Source organism: Rhinoderma darwinii, chromosome 7, assembly GCF_050947455.1.
Source record: "Rhinoderma darwinii isolate aRhiDar2 chromosome 7, aRhiDar2.hap1, whole genome shotgun sequence".
Taxonomy (NCBI): domain Eukaryota; kingdom Metazoa; phylum Chordata; class Amphibia; order Anura; family Rhinodermatidae; genus Rhinoderma; species Rhinoderma darwinii.
The window spans coordinates 54096224-54111698 of record NC_134693.1 but is presented as its reverse complement, the minus strand read 5'-3'; positions in this window follow the sequence as shown (position 1 = coordinate 54111698).

The following is a 15475-nucleotide window of genomic DNA, read 5'->3' as shown; positions in this document are numbered from 1 at the left end:
TTTTCCTGTGATCTCTCCTGAGAGCAAATGTCCACTCTGGTAGCCAGAGACATTAAATAGTCTAGTGCTGGAGGAAGATTACAATCTGCCAATTCATGTTTTATGTGGTCCGACAATCCAGTATAGACGGCTGCCACAATTGTTTTGTTGCTCTAAGCAAGTTTCAACAACCAGGAGCAAAACTTGATGGTGTATTGAATGACCGTGGACACCTTTTTTCAGGCGAAGAAGAGCCTGAATGCTGCGTAAGTAGTGCCGGGTTCTTCAAACACTTTAAAAATGGCTAGAAAGGTGGACTTGGAAGACACAATTAGATTGTTGCCGTATTATTTGTGTAGGCCACTTTAGCTGGATTTCAGTAGAATGTCGTTTGAAATGTTTGAATATGATCCATGGTGTGAGTACTATTAGGTTTCCCACCAGAGAAGTCGATCATTCAGTTTGACGCAGGCTAATCCGGTGTGCGGAGTCTAAGGAATCTTTGTTCTTCATCCTTAACCCCTGCAAGGAGGTAAGGACGTTCCCGGTCGGATTCCCAGGTTGCAGTCCCCAGAGTAGTCACCAATTGGTGGCAAGTGCGCTGATGGAAGCTGAATCGTAGTTTGGAACAGAGGCAAGGATTGTCACCAGGAGAGTGGTCAGATCTGACAAGCCAGTAGATGAAACAAGGATGTATACAGAGAATGGGTCAATGGTTAATACCAAAAGTAAAACTGTAGGTACCTGCTGACAGATCCAAAATAGCCAGACAGGAGCGGAATGCAGTAACCAGGTCAGAGTCGGAATCAAAGTCAGGAACAATACAGAACACAAAAAGATTTACCTTTATTCAGAGGCAAGGGTTTACAGGCTGGATCCTCTTTAAATAGGCCACCACAGCCAATTGCCAGGGCGCCGATTGCCACAGCAAACCTGTTCAGCAACCTAATGTGGCTGCCAGCGGAGAGGTGAGTAACAGGAGACATTCGAGTTTCTAGGGCGCCTTCCCCTTTCCCCTTACCACTATTAAGACCAACATGACTGTGAGATTGTCCTGGAAACGCATTTCCATTATTGCGTGTAGTGTCCAACTTTCAATAAAAACATTGTTTAAAAAAATGATTGTTCACTACTAAGTATCATTGTTTTCAAAGCCTTGATGTAAACAATAATGTTTACATTTACTGACAGCAAGCAGAAAACTTAAAAATGATGAGGAATTGAAAAATTAGATTAGAGATTAGTAAAGTGCATAACATTTTTACAATTTATAAGCTTTATGTTAATAAAACTTCCTTAAGAAGCGGATCTGTTACAACATAATTATAGCGTACTGGGTGTAAAAAAACAAAAAAACAAATTTTAAATAGTAATACTCACATCTCACTTATGGAGTTTAAATAAAATAATACATTAGGATATTTATTCCACTACTAGCTGTCATGCTGGTAACATTCTTTGTCCCAAACAGTTTTAAATTCCATGACAGACAGTAACCAAAAAAAATGTAACAAAAATCCTGGGTCCCCAGTGTAGGAACTAAATCAGTCAAAACTGTTTGATCACATAAGATGACCACTGGATCACCATTGAAGAACTGGGTCACACAAGAACTGTGCAGTGTAACATTAGATCAACAATGTGCAATGTGACAATGTATTATCCTGAACTAGACATGTGTAGTGTCCACGGCCGCGGACCGTCGGGATTACTCACCCCCCCCCCCCCCCCGACGTCCGCAGCCATGGATCTGTGAGCGCTGGCCCGCATCTCCTCCCCAGGAGACGCCAGCGCTTACTTCCGCTCCGTTCTGTTGTGTCCCGTAGGGTGCACGCGCACGCTCGTGCCCGGCCTTAAAGCGTCAGCGCACATGAAAATAATCATCAATTAACCCATGATCACTCTGGACTATAAAAAGGGCTCTGCCCTTTTATCATTGCCTGAGCGTTGTTGTGTTTACCCATGTTAGTCTTGCAAATGGTCCCTTAGTGTTATCCTGTTCCCAGTGTTCCCATACCTGCTACCTGTATTCTGTATATCTTGTGCTACCGTTGTTCCTGTGCCTTAGAAAGTTGGAGTCGTGTTGTGCCATCGGTCATGCCTGCTGTGTTACACCACGCCTGGTGTCTGCTGCCAAGGCCCCATCTGAGCCTAGCCGTTACTACTGTCTGAACTGCTACAGGTACCCTTGTGCTTGGACTATATAGACATTGACTTGGTACACTGTTTGGCCAGCTGCTATCCCACTATGGCAGTACGGCCCAGTGGGTCCACATAGCCACAGATCGTGACAGTATGCTCAGGCCATGGACCCCACTGGTCAACCCAAGATCATGACGACATCACAAGCCATGCAGGCAGATATGCTAGTCTGTCAATTATGACAGGACCAACTCCTCCAGGCGGTGAACGCCATTACACATCGGCTGCATGCACAAGCTGCAGTCATCTCAGCATCCATTCCTGTTCCTCCTGCTACACCTCCTGTTAGTGCTGACTCCTGATTCTCGCTGCCACTACCTCCTCGAGACGCGAGGACCTGAAGGGAATTCTGAAGCAGTGTTCAGTCTACATGCCAGAGCATATCCTACTGATGGCGCAAGGATCACATTTATAGTTTCATTCCTTACTGGCTTTCATGTCCATGCCTGCGGGCCGTCAGGCTCACTCACCTCCTGATGGCCGCAGCCATGGGTCTACGAGCGCTGGCCCCAGTCTCCTCCTCAGGAGACGCCAGCGCTTACTTCCCCTTACCTCGGCCGGGTCCCGTAGGGTGCACGCGCACGCTCGTGCCCGGCCTTAAAGGGTCAGCGCACATGAAAATAATCATCAATTAACCCATGATCACTCTGGACTATAAAAAGGGCTCTGCCCTTTTATCATTGCCTGAGCGTTGTTGTGTTTACCCATGTTAGTCTTGCAAATGGTCCCTTAGTGTTATCCTGTTCCCAGTGTTCCCATACCTGCTACCTGTATTCTGTATATCTTGTGCTACCGTTGTTCCTGTGCCTTAGAAAGTTGGAGTCATGTTGTGCCATCTGTCATGCCTGCTGTGTTACACCACGCCTGGTGTCTGCTGCCAAGGCCCCATCTGAGCCTAGCCGTTACTACTGTCTGAACTGCTACAGGTATCCTTGTGCTTGGACTATATAGACATTGACTTGGTACACTGTTTGGCCAGCTGCTATCCCGCTATGGCAGTACGGCCCAGTGGGTCCACATAGCCACAGATCGTGACAGTATGCTCAGGCCATGGACCCCACTGGTCAACCCAAGATCATGACGACATCACAAGCCATGCAGGCAGATATGCTAGTCTGTCGATTACGACAGGACCAACTCCTTCAGGCGGTGAACGCCATTACACATCGGCTGCATGCACAAGCTGCAGTCATCTCAGCATCCATTCCTGTTCCTCCTGCTACACCTCCTGTTAGTGCTGACTCCCGATTCTCGCTGCCACTACCTCCTCGAGACGCGAGGACCCGAAGGGAATTCTGAACCAGTGTTCAGTCTACATGCCAGAGCATATCTTACTGATGGCGCAAGGATCACATTTATAGTTTCATTCCTTACTGGCTTTCATGTCCATGCCTGCGGGCGGTCAGGCTCACTCACCTCCTGATGGCCGCAGCCATGGGTCTACGAGCGCTGGCCCCAGTCTCCTCCTCAGGAGACGCCAGCGCTCACTTCCCCTTACCTCGGCCGGGTCCCGTAGGGTGCACGCGCACGCTCGTGCCCGGCCTTAAAGGGTCAGCGCACATGAAAATAATCATCAATTAACCCATGATCACTCTGGACTATAAAAAGGGCTCTGCCCTTTTATCATTGCCTGAGCGTTGTTGTGTTTACCCATGTTAGTCTTGCAAATGGTGCCTTAGTGTTATCCTGTTCCCAGTGTTCCCATACCTGCTACCTGTATTCTGTATATCTTGTGCTACCGTTGTTCCTGTGCCTTAGAAAGTTGGAGTCGTGTTGTGCCATCGGTCATGCCTGCTGTGTTACACCACGCCTGGTGTCTGCTGCCAAGGCCCCATCTGAGCCTAGCCGTTACTACTGTCTGAACTGCTACAGGTATCCTTGTGCTTGGACTATATAGACATTGACTTGGTACACTGTTTGGCCAGCTGCTATCCCGCTATGGCAGTACGGCCCAGTGGGTCCACATAGCCACAGATCGTGACAGTATGCTCAGGCCATGGACCCCACTGGTCAACCCAAGATCATGACGACATCACAAGCCATGCAGGCAGATATGCTAGTCTGTCAATTACGACAGGACCAACTCCTCCAGGCGGTGAACGCCATTACACATCGGCTGCATGCACAAGCTGCAGTCATCTCAGCATCCATTCCTGTTCCTCCTGCTACAACTCCTGTTAGTGCTGACTCCCGATTCTCGATGCCACTACCTCCTCGAGACGCGAGGACCTGAAGGGAATTCTGAACCAGTGTTCAGTCTACATGCCAGAGCATATCCTACTGATGGCGCAAGGATCAAATATATAGTTTCATTCCTTACTGGCTTTTATATCCATGCCTGCAGGCCGTCAGGCTCACTCACCTCCTGATGGCCGCAGCCATGGGTCTACGAGCGCTGGCCCCAGTCTCCTCCTCAGGAGACGCCAGCGTTCACTTCCCCTTACCTCGGCCGGGTCCCGTAGGGTGCGCGCGCATGGTCGTGCCTGCTCTTAAAGGGCCAGCGCGCGCACCTGAAGTTAATGCTAAAATTAGCCCATGAGTACCCTGGAATATACAAGGGCTCAACCCCTTCCTCCCTTGTCTGAGCGTTGTTGTCATACCCTAAGTTTGTCTAGCAAATGGTCTCCTAGTGTTTTCCTGTTCCCAGTGTTCCCCGTTCCTGTATCCCATGCTACCTGGTCAAGTGCCGTGCTGAGCTGTAGTCCTGCTGTGCTGTATTCCACGCCTGTCCTGCTACACTACGCCTGACGTCTGCCTGCTGCCTAAGTCCCAGCCGAGCCTGTCATTGCTACTGTCTGAGCGGCCACAGGTACACTATACAAACTATAGACTGTGACCTGTTTCCTGTTGGCCAGCTAACATACCGTCAAGGCTGTACGGCCCAGTGGGTCCACGCACCCAACGTGACACTGGCAAGGCCTAGCATGGGCAAACCCTATCTGGGAACATCAGGGACCAGAGACCCGTGACTTCGAGTGTTTCCTACAGACTTTTCGCACAGTATTTGAGGAACCTGGATGAGTCTTCTCTTCTGACCCTTCGCCAGGGTGACACCTCCGTCGGCGAGTACGCCATTCAGTTCCACACCATGGCGGCAGTGCTGTGCTGGAACAACGAGGCCTTGGTGGCTACATTCTGGCAGGGACTGTCTCCTGAAATTAAAGATGAGCTTGCCGCTCGTGATCTGCCACCTACCCTTGATGACCTCATACTTCTAGCCACCCGGATTGACATGAGGATCCGGGAGCGATCACAAGAGGTTCGTCGGGAGAGAAGATTTCCTAAGCTGGCTCCTATTTTCCAGCAATCCCTGTTTCCCTCACCAGTTGTCCCACCAGAGGAGCCTATGCAGGTGGACCGGCTCAAATCGTCTGCCCCAGAGAAAAACCACAGATGCACTACAGGACTTTGTCTGTATTGCGGCCTCGGAGGCCATGTTGTGCGTTTGTGCCCTCATAAGCAAAAAAACTCCAATGCCTAGGATTGGTTGGAGAGACAACCCTAGGTGGAACGGCGCTAGATAGAAGGTTCTCCTCTAAACTCTCCATTTCTGTGACCATAGTGTCTGGTGAAAAGACGCACCAGGTCTCTGCATATCTGGACTCAGGGTCCGCAGTAAACTTCATCCAAAAAGACCTAGTGGATTTTCTCCAGTTGCCCACAGTCCCTCTGGAGACGTCTTTGGCTGTTGCCTCGGTGAATGAACTGCCTCTGCCCGACCGTATCTGAAACCAAGCATTAGGAACTAATTTTGTTTCTTGTTTTGCTTTAAGCCGTCAATCCTGTCCTACTGGGACTGCCTTGGCTCCGACTACATGCCCAGGTCCTGGACTGGAATTCTGGGGAAGTTCTCCGATGGGGCTCCAAATGTCGCAGCCGCTGTCTGTTACAGATCCATCCTGTCCAGCCTCCTCTGTCTCAGTCATTGGCAGGATTACTCCCTCATTTCTCTCAGTTTGCGGATGTCTTCAGCAAGAAGAGGCTGAGACGCTTCCTCCACACCGGGCTTATGACTGCCCCATTGAACGGATTCCAAAAGTGTCCCCTCCCCGTGGTCGGGTATACCTTCTCTCCTGCCAGAGACTCAGTCTATGTCGGCCTATATCAAGGAGAATCTGGAGAGGGGTTTCATACAAAAATCCTCCTTTCCGTCAAGAAAAAAGACGGCTCTCTTTCCAAACTATTTGACCGCATACGAGGAGCCAACATCTTCTCTAAACTAGACTTGCGTGGGGGTTACAATTTGATCCGAATCCATCAAGGTGATGAGTGGAAGACGGCGTTTAACACTCGAGACGGGCACTACGAATACCTGGTGATGCCCTTCGTTCCGTGTAGCGCTCTGTCCAGGTCATTTGAAACAGAAGACACCGTGGATCCTCCGCAAAGTATCATTGACCCATCCTGTATTATTTCTGCTAATCCTCTGCAAGTTAGAGACATCCCTCCGGGGAGGGTTTTTGTGCGGTTGGCAGACAGGAGGAGAGTCCTTTGCTGGGGGCGCAGCTCCAAACTGGCTGGGCACGTGGGTGCTCGTAAGACCCGAGATCTGATTGCCCATCATTTCTAGTGGTCCACACTGCCCAAAGATATTGTGGACTTTGTCTAGTCCTGCACTGTGTGCTTCCAACAAAGTTGCTCACTCCAAGCCTGCCAGTCTGCTCCAACCTCTGCCTGTGCCCAATGCTCCCTGGCAACATATAGAAATGGACTTTGTAACTGATGTTCCTTCCTCTGCAGGATGCAATATGGTCTGGGTGGTGGTGGACCGGTTCTCGAAGATGGCTCATTTTATCCCGCTGACCGGCCTACAGTCTTCTCCTGGGCTGGCGAATCTCTTCATCCAGCACATATTCCGTTTGCATGGTTTGCCTCTTCATATCGTGTCAGTTCACCTCGAAATTCTGTAGAGCCCTCTGTAAACTCCTAGAAGTTGGACTTTTTTTCAGCCTATCATCTCCAGTCTAATGGCCAAGTCGAGAGGATTAACCAAATCATGGAGAATTATCTTAACAGCTTCATCTCCATGCATCATGATGATTGGGTACAGCTTCTTCCATGGTGCCGAGTTCTCGTACAACAACACAATTGAGTCCACCATCTCCACACCATTCTACATTGTCCATGGCCAACATCCACGAATTGCTCTTCCTGTTCCGGCAACATCCTGGGTACCAGCAGCTGACTCTGCATTTGGAGATTTTCTACAGGTCTGGCAGAATTCCGGTCCTCTATTCTGCAGGCAGTCGATTGCGTGAAGCGAAAAGCAGATGCTAAGAGAAGAGAGCCAGTTACCAAAGTCTATCCTCAAGGAATATCCGGCTGAGGGTGCCGTCATACAAGTTTGCTCCCAGGTTCCTCGGACCCTTTGAGATCCTACAGAAAATTAACCCCGTCTCTTACAAGCTTCGGCTGCCTCCTACCCCCAGGATCCCCAACTCTTTTCATGTGTCCCTCCTGAAGCCTGTGGTCCTGAACCGCTACACAAAAATGCCTAGCCCTGCAGTTGCTCCCAGCAGTTCTTCCGATGTATTTGAGGTTAAGGAGCTCCTGGACTTCAAAAAAGTAGGAGGAAGAACGTTTTATTTGGTGTATTGGAAGGGGTTTGATCCAGAGGAGAGGTCCTGGGAGTCAGAAGAGAACCTTAATGCTCCTGCCCTCTCTTGCTCTGGTCCCAAGAAGAGGGGGCGTAAGAGGGGTTACTGTAGAGTCCACGGCCGCAGATCGTCGGGGTTACTCACACCCCGACGGACGCAGCCATGGATCTGTGAGCATTAGCCCACATCTCCTCCCCAGGAGACGCCAGCGCTCACTTCCGCTCCGTTCTGCTGTGTCCCGTAGGGTGCGCGCACATGAAAATAATCATCAATTAACCCATGATCACCCTGGACTATAAAAAGGGCTTTGCCCTTTTCACATATTGCCCGAGCGTTGTTGTGTTTACCTGTGTTAGTCTTGCAAATGGTCCCTTAGTGTTAGCCTGTTCCCAGTGTTCCCGTACCTGCTACCTGTATCCCGTGCTACCATTGTTCCTGTGCCTTAGAATGTTGGAGTCATGTTGTGTCATTGGTCACGCCGATGCTGTGTTACACCACACCTGGTGTCTGCTGCCAACGTCCCATCTGAGCCAAGCCGTTACTACTGTCTGAACTGCTACAGGTACCCTTGTGCTTGGACTATGTAGACATTGACTAAGTACACTGTTTGGCTAGCTGCTATCCTGCTTCGGCGTTACGGCCTAGTGGGTCCACATACCCACAGATCGTGACAACATGGCACCACCTTACAACTGTAAAAATAAAAAGTACCCCATACAAATAAAAATCTGCAAGCATCTGCTGTCAAATCTGGTTTGTTTCTAACAAAAAAAAAAATGGGTTCGACCTATAACAGCAGCATGCCAGCCCTGCTGCAAATGTTTAGTCTCTATATAGGTTTTTAAATATAGATTCAGACCATATGTTTAAGTTCCATCGCAGGATAGAAAACACTGAAAAAACAAACAAAAACGTATCACTAACTCTACTAGGTATAAACCTATGTCAATCGATGATGGCTCTTTTGGAATTAGATGGGGCATACCTATTTTCCAGTCACCAGAAGGAGATCTACAAAAGAAAATTAAAAAGGCCTGAAAAGCTTGAATGGGTGAAGTGGGAATCTAATGAAAACATGTCCCCTTCTGATTTCTGTCCGATGAAGTCTTGTTATGGAAATGGAAAAGTCCTCAAAACCTTTTTACAACATTGTGTGTAATCAAATCTCAGCATAAGAAAAAAAATCGTTTGCATTAAAAAGGCCCATTTAGGTGTTTTGTATTTTTGTAGGTCTCCTTTAATAAACAAAAGGATATATTTAGCAAAATACATCTGTTTTATAAGGGACAGAGTGCTTGTACAAAGTCATTATTAAAATTTGATGTTGCAAGTAGCAAGCATCCCATAGACCCCTCACTGAATGCCTTTGAGAAAAAAGGAATTACTGGACTGTGACAATCTGGACTATGTCACTTGAGTAGTTTTAATCTTTTTCCTCAAATTACATGTAAACTTATCTTCCATTATGAGCATTTCCTAGAGCTGGGCTAAACTCCTAGCGACATTCACTGTATATGTGCAGCGGATATCACAGTGTGATGTATGGAGTGGGCTCAGGAGTTGAAACTGCTCCATACGCAGCGGGTGTGGGCTGTATATGACAACTGACAAAGTGCTTTAATGGTCGGGACCGGAGGTAAGTGCAATTCTGGCTGTCTAACAACTTCGATGTAGCTGTTAATAGCGTCACCTAGTGGACAATTCTGGCTGTTTAACCACTTCGATGTAGCTGTTAATAGCATCACCTAGTGGACAATAATGGTTGTTTAACCACTTCGATGTAGCAGTTAATAGCGTCACCTAGTGGACAAAAAAAAAGTAAAATAGGTCTTACCACTTAACGCTCTGTGACATATATATCCCTCACAATCGGGGGCTAATTCACGCTCTGTGACGGATATATATGTGTCACTGGGATTTCTTGGGTACTGCCACTGAACCTACGCTATCAGAATATGGCAACACAAAACTATTTTTTTTGTGTTATTTTGTAAAAGTAGTAAGATAACAAAAAACTATAAATATTTTGTATCGCCGTATGTGTATTGACCATTTTTACCGCATGGTGAACTCCATAAAATGAAACCCAGAGAAACGATAGCGGAATTGCATTTTTTCTTTTCATTCTACCCTAAAAAAAAAAAGTTCAACATTTTTCAGTACATTAAGCATAGGTATCTATGAGACCGATCATACTCTGTCCATGGAATGGCTGCAGTTCACCCAGCACAATTGTCCCTATTTTTCTACGTACCTATGCTGAGACTGCTATTAAAACCAATGCAACAGCCCCCTTAACATGTTTCGCCTACACAACATTCTCAGGTGGATGTGGCAATGGCCAATTGAGTGAGTAAATCATACGGGGATATTATGACTGATCCTATTAATATATATGCTTGGCGATGTGTGTATTCAATAATTGTTTGTTCACAGTATAAAATACATTTACAATTCTCACCGGTGAAGTGGATCCTCTAAACTGCCATCGGTTTGGCGCTGGCTAGACTTGAGTGCAGAGTCTAAGGAAGGAATCTCACTGATCTTCACCCCTAACACCTACAAAGAGCTACAGTATGGACATCCCCGGTCGGATTTCCTGATCTCCGTCCCCATAATAGTTACTGCTTGGCGGCACTCTGTAGCTGTGCAAAAATCTGATTTGTAGCAGAATATGCACAACACCTTACTTTGGCTTAGAAGTAATGAAAAGACATACAACTGCAAGTCGCTTAAATAGGACAAACTCCAGTCCTTTTTTATTTTTCCTTTTACAATGTTCAAAAGGACTGAAATTAGTCCAATTGAAGCGACTTGCAGTTGTGAGTATGTCTTTTTATTACTTCTAAGCCCAAGTAAGGTGTCGTTGTTGTGCATATCCTGCTACATATCTGATTCTTGGACTGTATATATGATAGGAGCGCAGTGAGGCTCCTGGTTGCAGATGCACATGTAAAAATTATCCACAGCTACTTTCACAAATACTTTTGCATGGACGCTGTAACTGTAAACATAAAGCGGAGTCAGGAACATAGCCAGGGGTCAGCAATCAGAAATGAGCAAACCAGAGGATGAGACAGAACTGTAGGCAGGAGTTAGGCCAGGAGTCGATATCAAGAGTAGAACAGGAACTGAGTGACAAAACCTAAGGATGAGACAGGAGAATAATCCAAGAACAAGGTCAAGGTTTGGATCATAGTCAGGAACAGAGTCAAAATAGCAACAGGAACAATTGCCAAACCAAAAGGAAGTACCTTGATTTAAAGGCGAGGAGTGAAGGCTGAAGTCCAGATTCAACAGGCTGCTAGGACCGACGTTATCTAGGAGCGCCATTTGGTCTGTAAATCCAATGCTACCGGCCATGTAGAGGAGGAGGGCCGTGGTCGGATCCAGCAGGGAAGATAAAAGCAGAAGTGTAGACATCGAGTTGCCTGGAAAATGGACGCGGCTGTCAACTGGAGTCACAGCTACTCGGAGACACGTGCTGCTCAAGCCGGTCAAAGTGAGTAACACACATAGATTATAAAAGGTAAGTTTTCGTTGGTTGGAAAAATAGGTATTAGTTGTTATATAAAACGATTTTATTTTCATATGCAATTTTGTAGGATATTTTTTTCACATTGTATTATTTTGTAATGTGACTATTTGCTGAAAGGTGGCCATTTTAATTTTTTCTTCCCCAACTTCCAAAAGCCATAACTTTAAAATTTTTCCGTTGATATAGTCCTATGATTTTTGCAAGATGAGTTGTCGTTTTTCGTAGCGCCATTTATTGTGCCATATAATGTACTAGGAAAATGGAAAAAAATTATTTGTGGGGTAGAAAATGAAAAAAATTGTGATTCCTCCATTGTTTTTGCGCGTCATTTTTACGGAATTAACCACGCTGTGATTAAAACAACATGTTAAATTTATTTTGTGGGTCAATACGATTACGGCGATACCAAATATATATAGTTTTTTCTATGTTTTACTACTTTTACAGGGAAAAAACTAAGTGTAAAAAAGAAAATGTATTTTGTGTCGCCAAATTCTGGGAGCCATAACTTTTTTATTTTTCCGTTGATTAAGTGGTATGAGGGCTTATTTTTTGCGGGATAAATTGTAGTTTTTAATGCTACCATTTTGGGCTACATGCGAGGTTCTGATCCCTTTTTATTCCATTTTTTGCGGCAGATGAGGTGACCAAAAAAACAGCGATTCTGGTTACCTTTTTTTATTTTTAAGGCGTTCACCGTGCGGGTTAAATAATGATATATTGTAATAGTTCAGACTTTTACGGATGCAGCAATGGCAATTATGTTTATTTATGTTTTTACAATACTTTAGGGGGGAAATGGGTAACAGGGTTTTTTTTAACTTTTAATATTTTTATAATTTATTTTTTTTTTTACACAAAAAAAACTTTTTACTAATTTTTACTTTTTTTATTAGTCCCCTAGGGGACTTCAACCAGCGATCGTTGGATCGCTTGGACTATATACTGCAATACTAATGTATTGCAGTATATCGTCTTTCTGACAGGCTTCTATTAAGCTTAATAGGAGCACAATTAAGCCACCCCGCGATTGCATTGCGGGGAGCGTGATGATCTGCTATAGGGGGTCGCCCCACTCTAACGATTTAAATGCTGCGGTCGCTATTGACCGCGGCATTTAACGGGTCAAACTAGCAGGATCGGGCTCGAGCGCGATCCCGCTCATTATTGTGAAGTGTCAGCTATAACATACAGCCGACACCCGCATTGTATGGAGCGGCCTCACATACTTCACCTACCCGGCTATGACGTAGCCATACATCAAATGTCGGAAAGGGGTTAATAATATTCGTACATAAAGAAACCTATAATATTTATCTTAAATTTCAGACCACGGATGTTTTTCACCATTGAGGAGATCCTATATACCGCAATGATACACATTTTACTTTTTCTCTTACATGACGATCAGGCTTAGCAGCAGCCTTGGACCATGTATGGTGGTAATATTCACTCTTCAACATTGAAAGTGCAATACCAAGAAGGAGAAGCCATACGTTTATGCAAACCGAGGAAGTAGCACGTATCACTAAGATCTGCAAATGATTAAATTACCTAGCTCCAATCTGTGGCATGTGGGAAGGGAAAAGCCAGATTGAAAGCAAAGTTTTTTAGCCACGTGAAACCTCAAAAATCGGATCAAGTGATGTGGGATGATTATGCGTTGCCTCCTGTTTGTCTACGCACTAGTTATCGCCACTTGTCACAAACGCAGCGGGACATAGTCCTTGAACCGAGAGACCTTGGTTTATCACTCCGGCAGATCGATACGCGCCTAGGCCGAGATGTCAGCACTGTTCAACATTGTGTGTCCCAGAGGTTGGGGAACAATAAGGAACAAGAATGACAGCAAGAGGTGCACGGAGGCGAACCTGTACATGGAATGATCCTCTGATTGAAAGACTGGCGCGTAGTGATACATTCTGTACTGCAAGTGAAATTGGACATCACATCCCAAGCCTAAGGCAGCAACCAGGGTCGACACAAACCATCAGAAAGCGTTTGCACGACATTAGGCTACGAGCTACAGGTGTTCCACTGACCACACGCAACCGCTCTCAAAGGCTGTCATGGTGCATAGAAAGATGGCAATGGAGACTAGAATGGAGGTCTATCCTCTTCAGCGATGAGTCCCGTTTTTGTCTCGGACACAATGATAATCAGAGATTAGTCTGGAAACCATGTGGGCAACGCCATGAAGAGGCCTTCACAAGGGAACGTCCCACCGGTCCTACTCACAGGATTATGGTGTGGGGTGGCATATTGTACTGTAGCCGGACCCCTCTAGTCTTCATTTCAGGTACACTAATAGCTCGGCGTTACATTGATTTGTTCATGGGACGGCCATTTCTCCAGTGTCCCAGAGGACGTTTTTCAACAGGACAACGCCAGGCTGCATGTTGCTCGTGCTACTGTGAGCAGTCTGTGTGGCCTAAATATGCTACCACGGGCTATAGTGTCCCCGGAATTGTCTCCCATCGAGCACATCTGTAACATCATTCAGCGTGGCATAACATTCCTTAGACAACCATTAATAACCTTATTGATAGCATGCCAAGGTGTGTAAGTGCGTGTATTTTCGGCACTCATACTCGATACTGAACAAATCAACATGTTTGGAATATTTTTTGTTTCCATTTTTTTTTAATCATTTGCATTTCATGAACATATCTATCCATCCTGTGATTTCCCCAATTCCAAAACATTTCCTTCTTGGTGTTGCAATTTCAATGTTGAGGAGTGTAATATTAAAGTGTACTTGCAATTATATAGAAAAACAATTATAGTGCAGGACCGTGCACAATAATTGTTTTTCTAAATAACTTGCATAGCAGATTCATTCTCTAAATATCAGCATGGCCTACGGCTGCTGTGAAATAGTAGAGAGAGCGTCCTGCTCTGTTCCTATGCTCCTGTATCCAGTACAGGAGCCATCACTGTAGAATGTAATGTGATCCTACTGTAACGACAGGGGGGTAGGGAAACAGACAGTGAGCCCTAATCTACCCACCACTCAGTCCCTGCCTACTTGCAACGACCCGCCCTAGGCGACGGGGTACAACTGGGCGACGGTCCCTACGCTCAGTAGGTGCACGACAGACAGACAAGGGGACACAAGCAAAGGGAAATGGGGCAGTTGCCCACGGCAACACCGTAAGCAACAAGAGAGGTGAACGAGCCGAGTCAAACCAGGAATGTACGAGGTACCAAACACAGAGCAGGAGAGTAGTCAGTAAGCCGGGGTCAGTATGAAGCAAGGTCAAATAGCTAGGAGCTGCAGCAAGGCCAGGAAACCACACGAGAAGAATCACAAGCAAAGGAGGAACAGGAAAGGCAGGTATAAATAGACAGAGGGCGGGAGCCAGCTCCGTCTGGCCAGGCTGCGATAGGCTCTCCCACTCCTAAGCCTGCCATCCTGAGTGGTGGAAGATGGAGTTAGTCCCAGAGACATAGAACCAGGTGCAGACTGATTACCCATGGGCGTATACCCAGAAGTTGTGCCTGGCAGATCTTTTACAGTACCCCTTTTATGAGGGGCCACCGGACCCTTTCTAAGTGGACCTGGTTTATTGGGGAAACGAAGGTGGAACTTCCTGACCAATACCCCAGCGTGAACATCCCGGGCGGGTACCCAAGTCCTCTCCTCAGGCCCGTATCCTCTCCAATGGACCAGGTACTGGAGGGAGCCTTGGACCATCTTGCTGTCCATAATCTTGGTCACCTCGAATTCCACCCCCTCAGGGGTGAGAACGGGAACAGGAGGTTTCCTCGAGGGAGCCCAGGACGGGGAGCAGCGTTTAAGGAGGTAGGCATGAAACACGTCGTGTATACGAAAAGATGGGGGCAACTCCAGTCGGAAGAAGACAGGATTGAGGACTTCAATGACCTTATACGGCCCTATAAACCGGGGAGCAAACTTCTTGGACGGGACCTTAAGGCGCAAGGTCTTAGATGATAACCACACCAGATCCCCGACCATAAACAAGGGGTTAGCAGAACGTCTTCTATCAGCCTGAGTTTTTTGTATACTCTGGGACGCCTCAAGGTTCTTCTGAACCTGGGCCCAGACTGTGCACAGTTCCCGATGAACGACCTCTACCTCGGGATTGTTGGAACTACCAGGTGAAACGGAGGAGAATCGTGGATTAAACCCAAAACT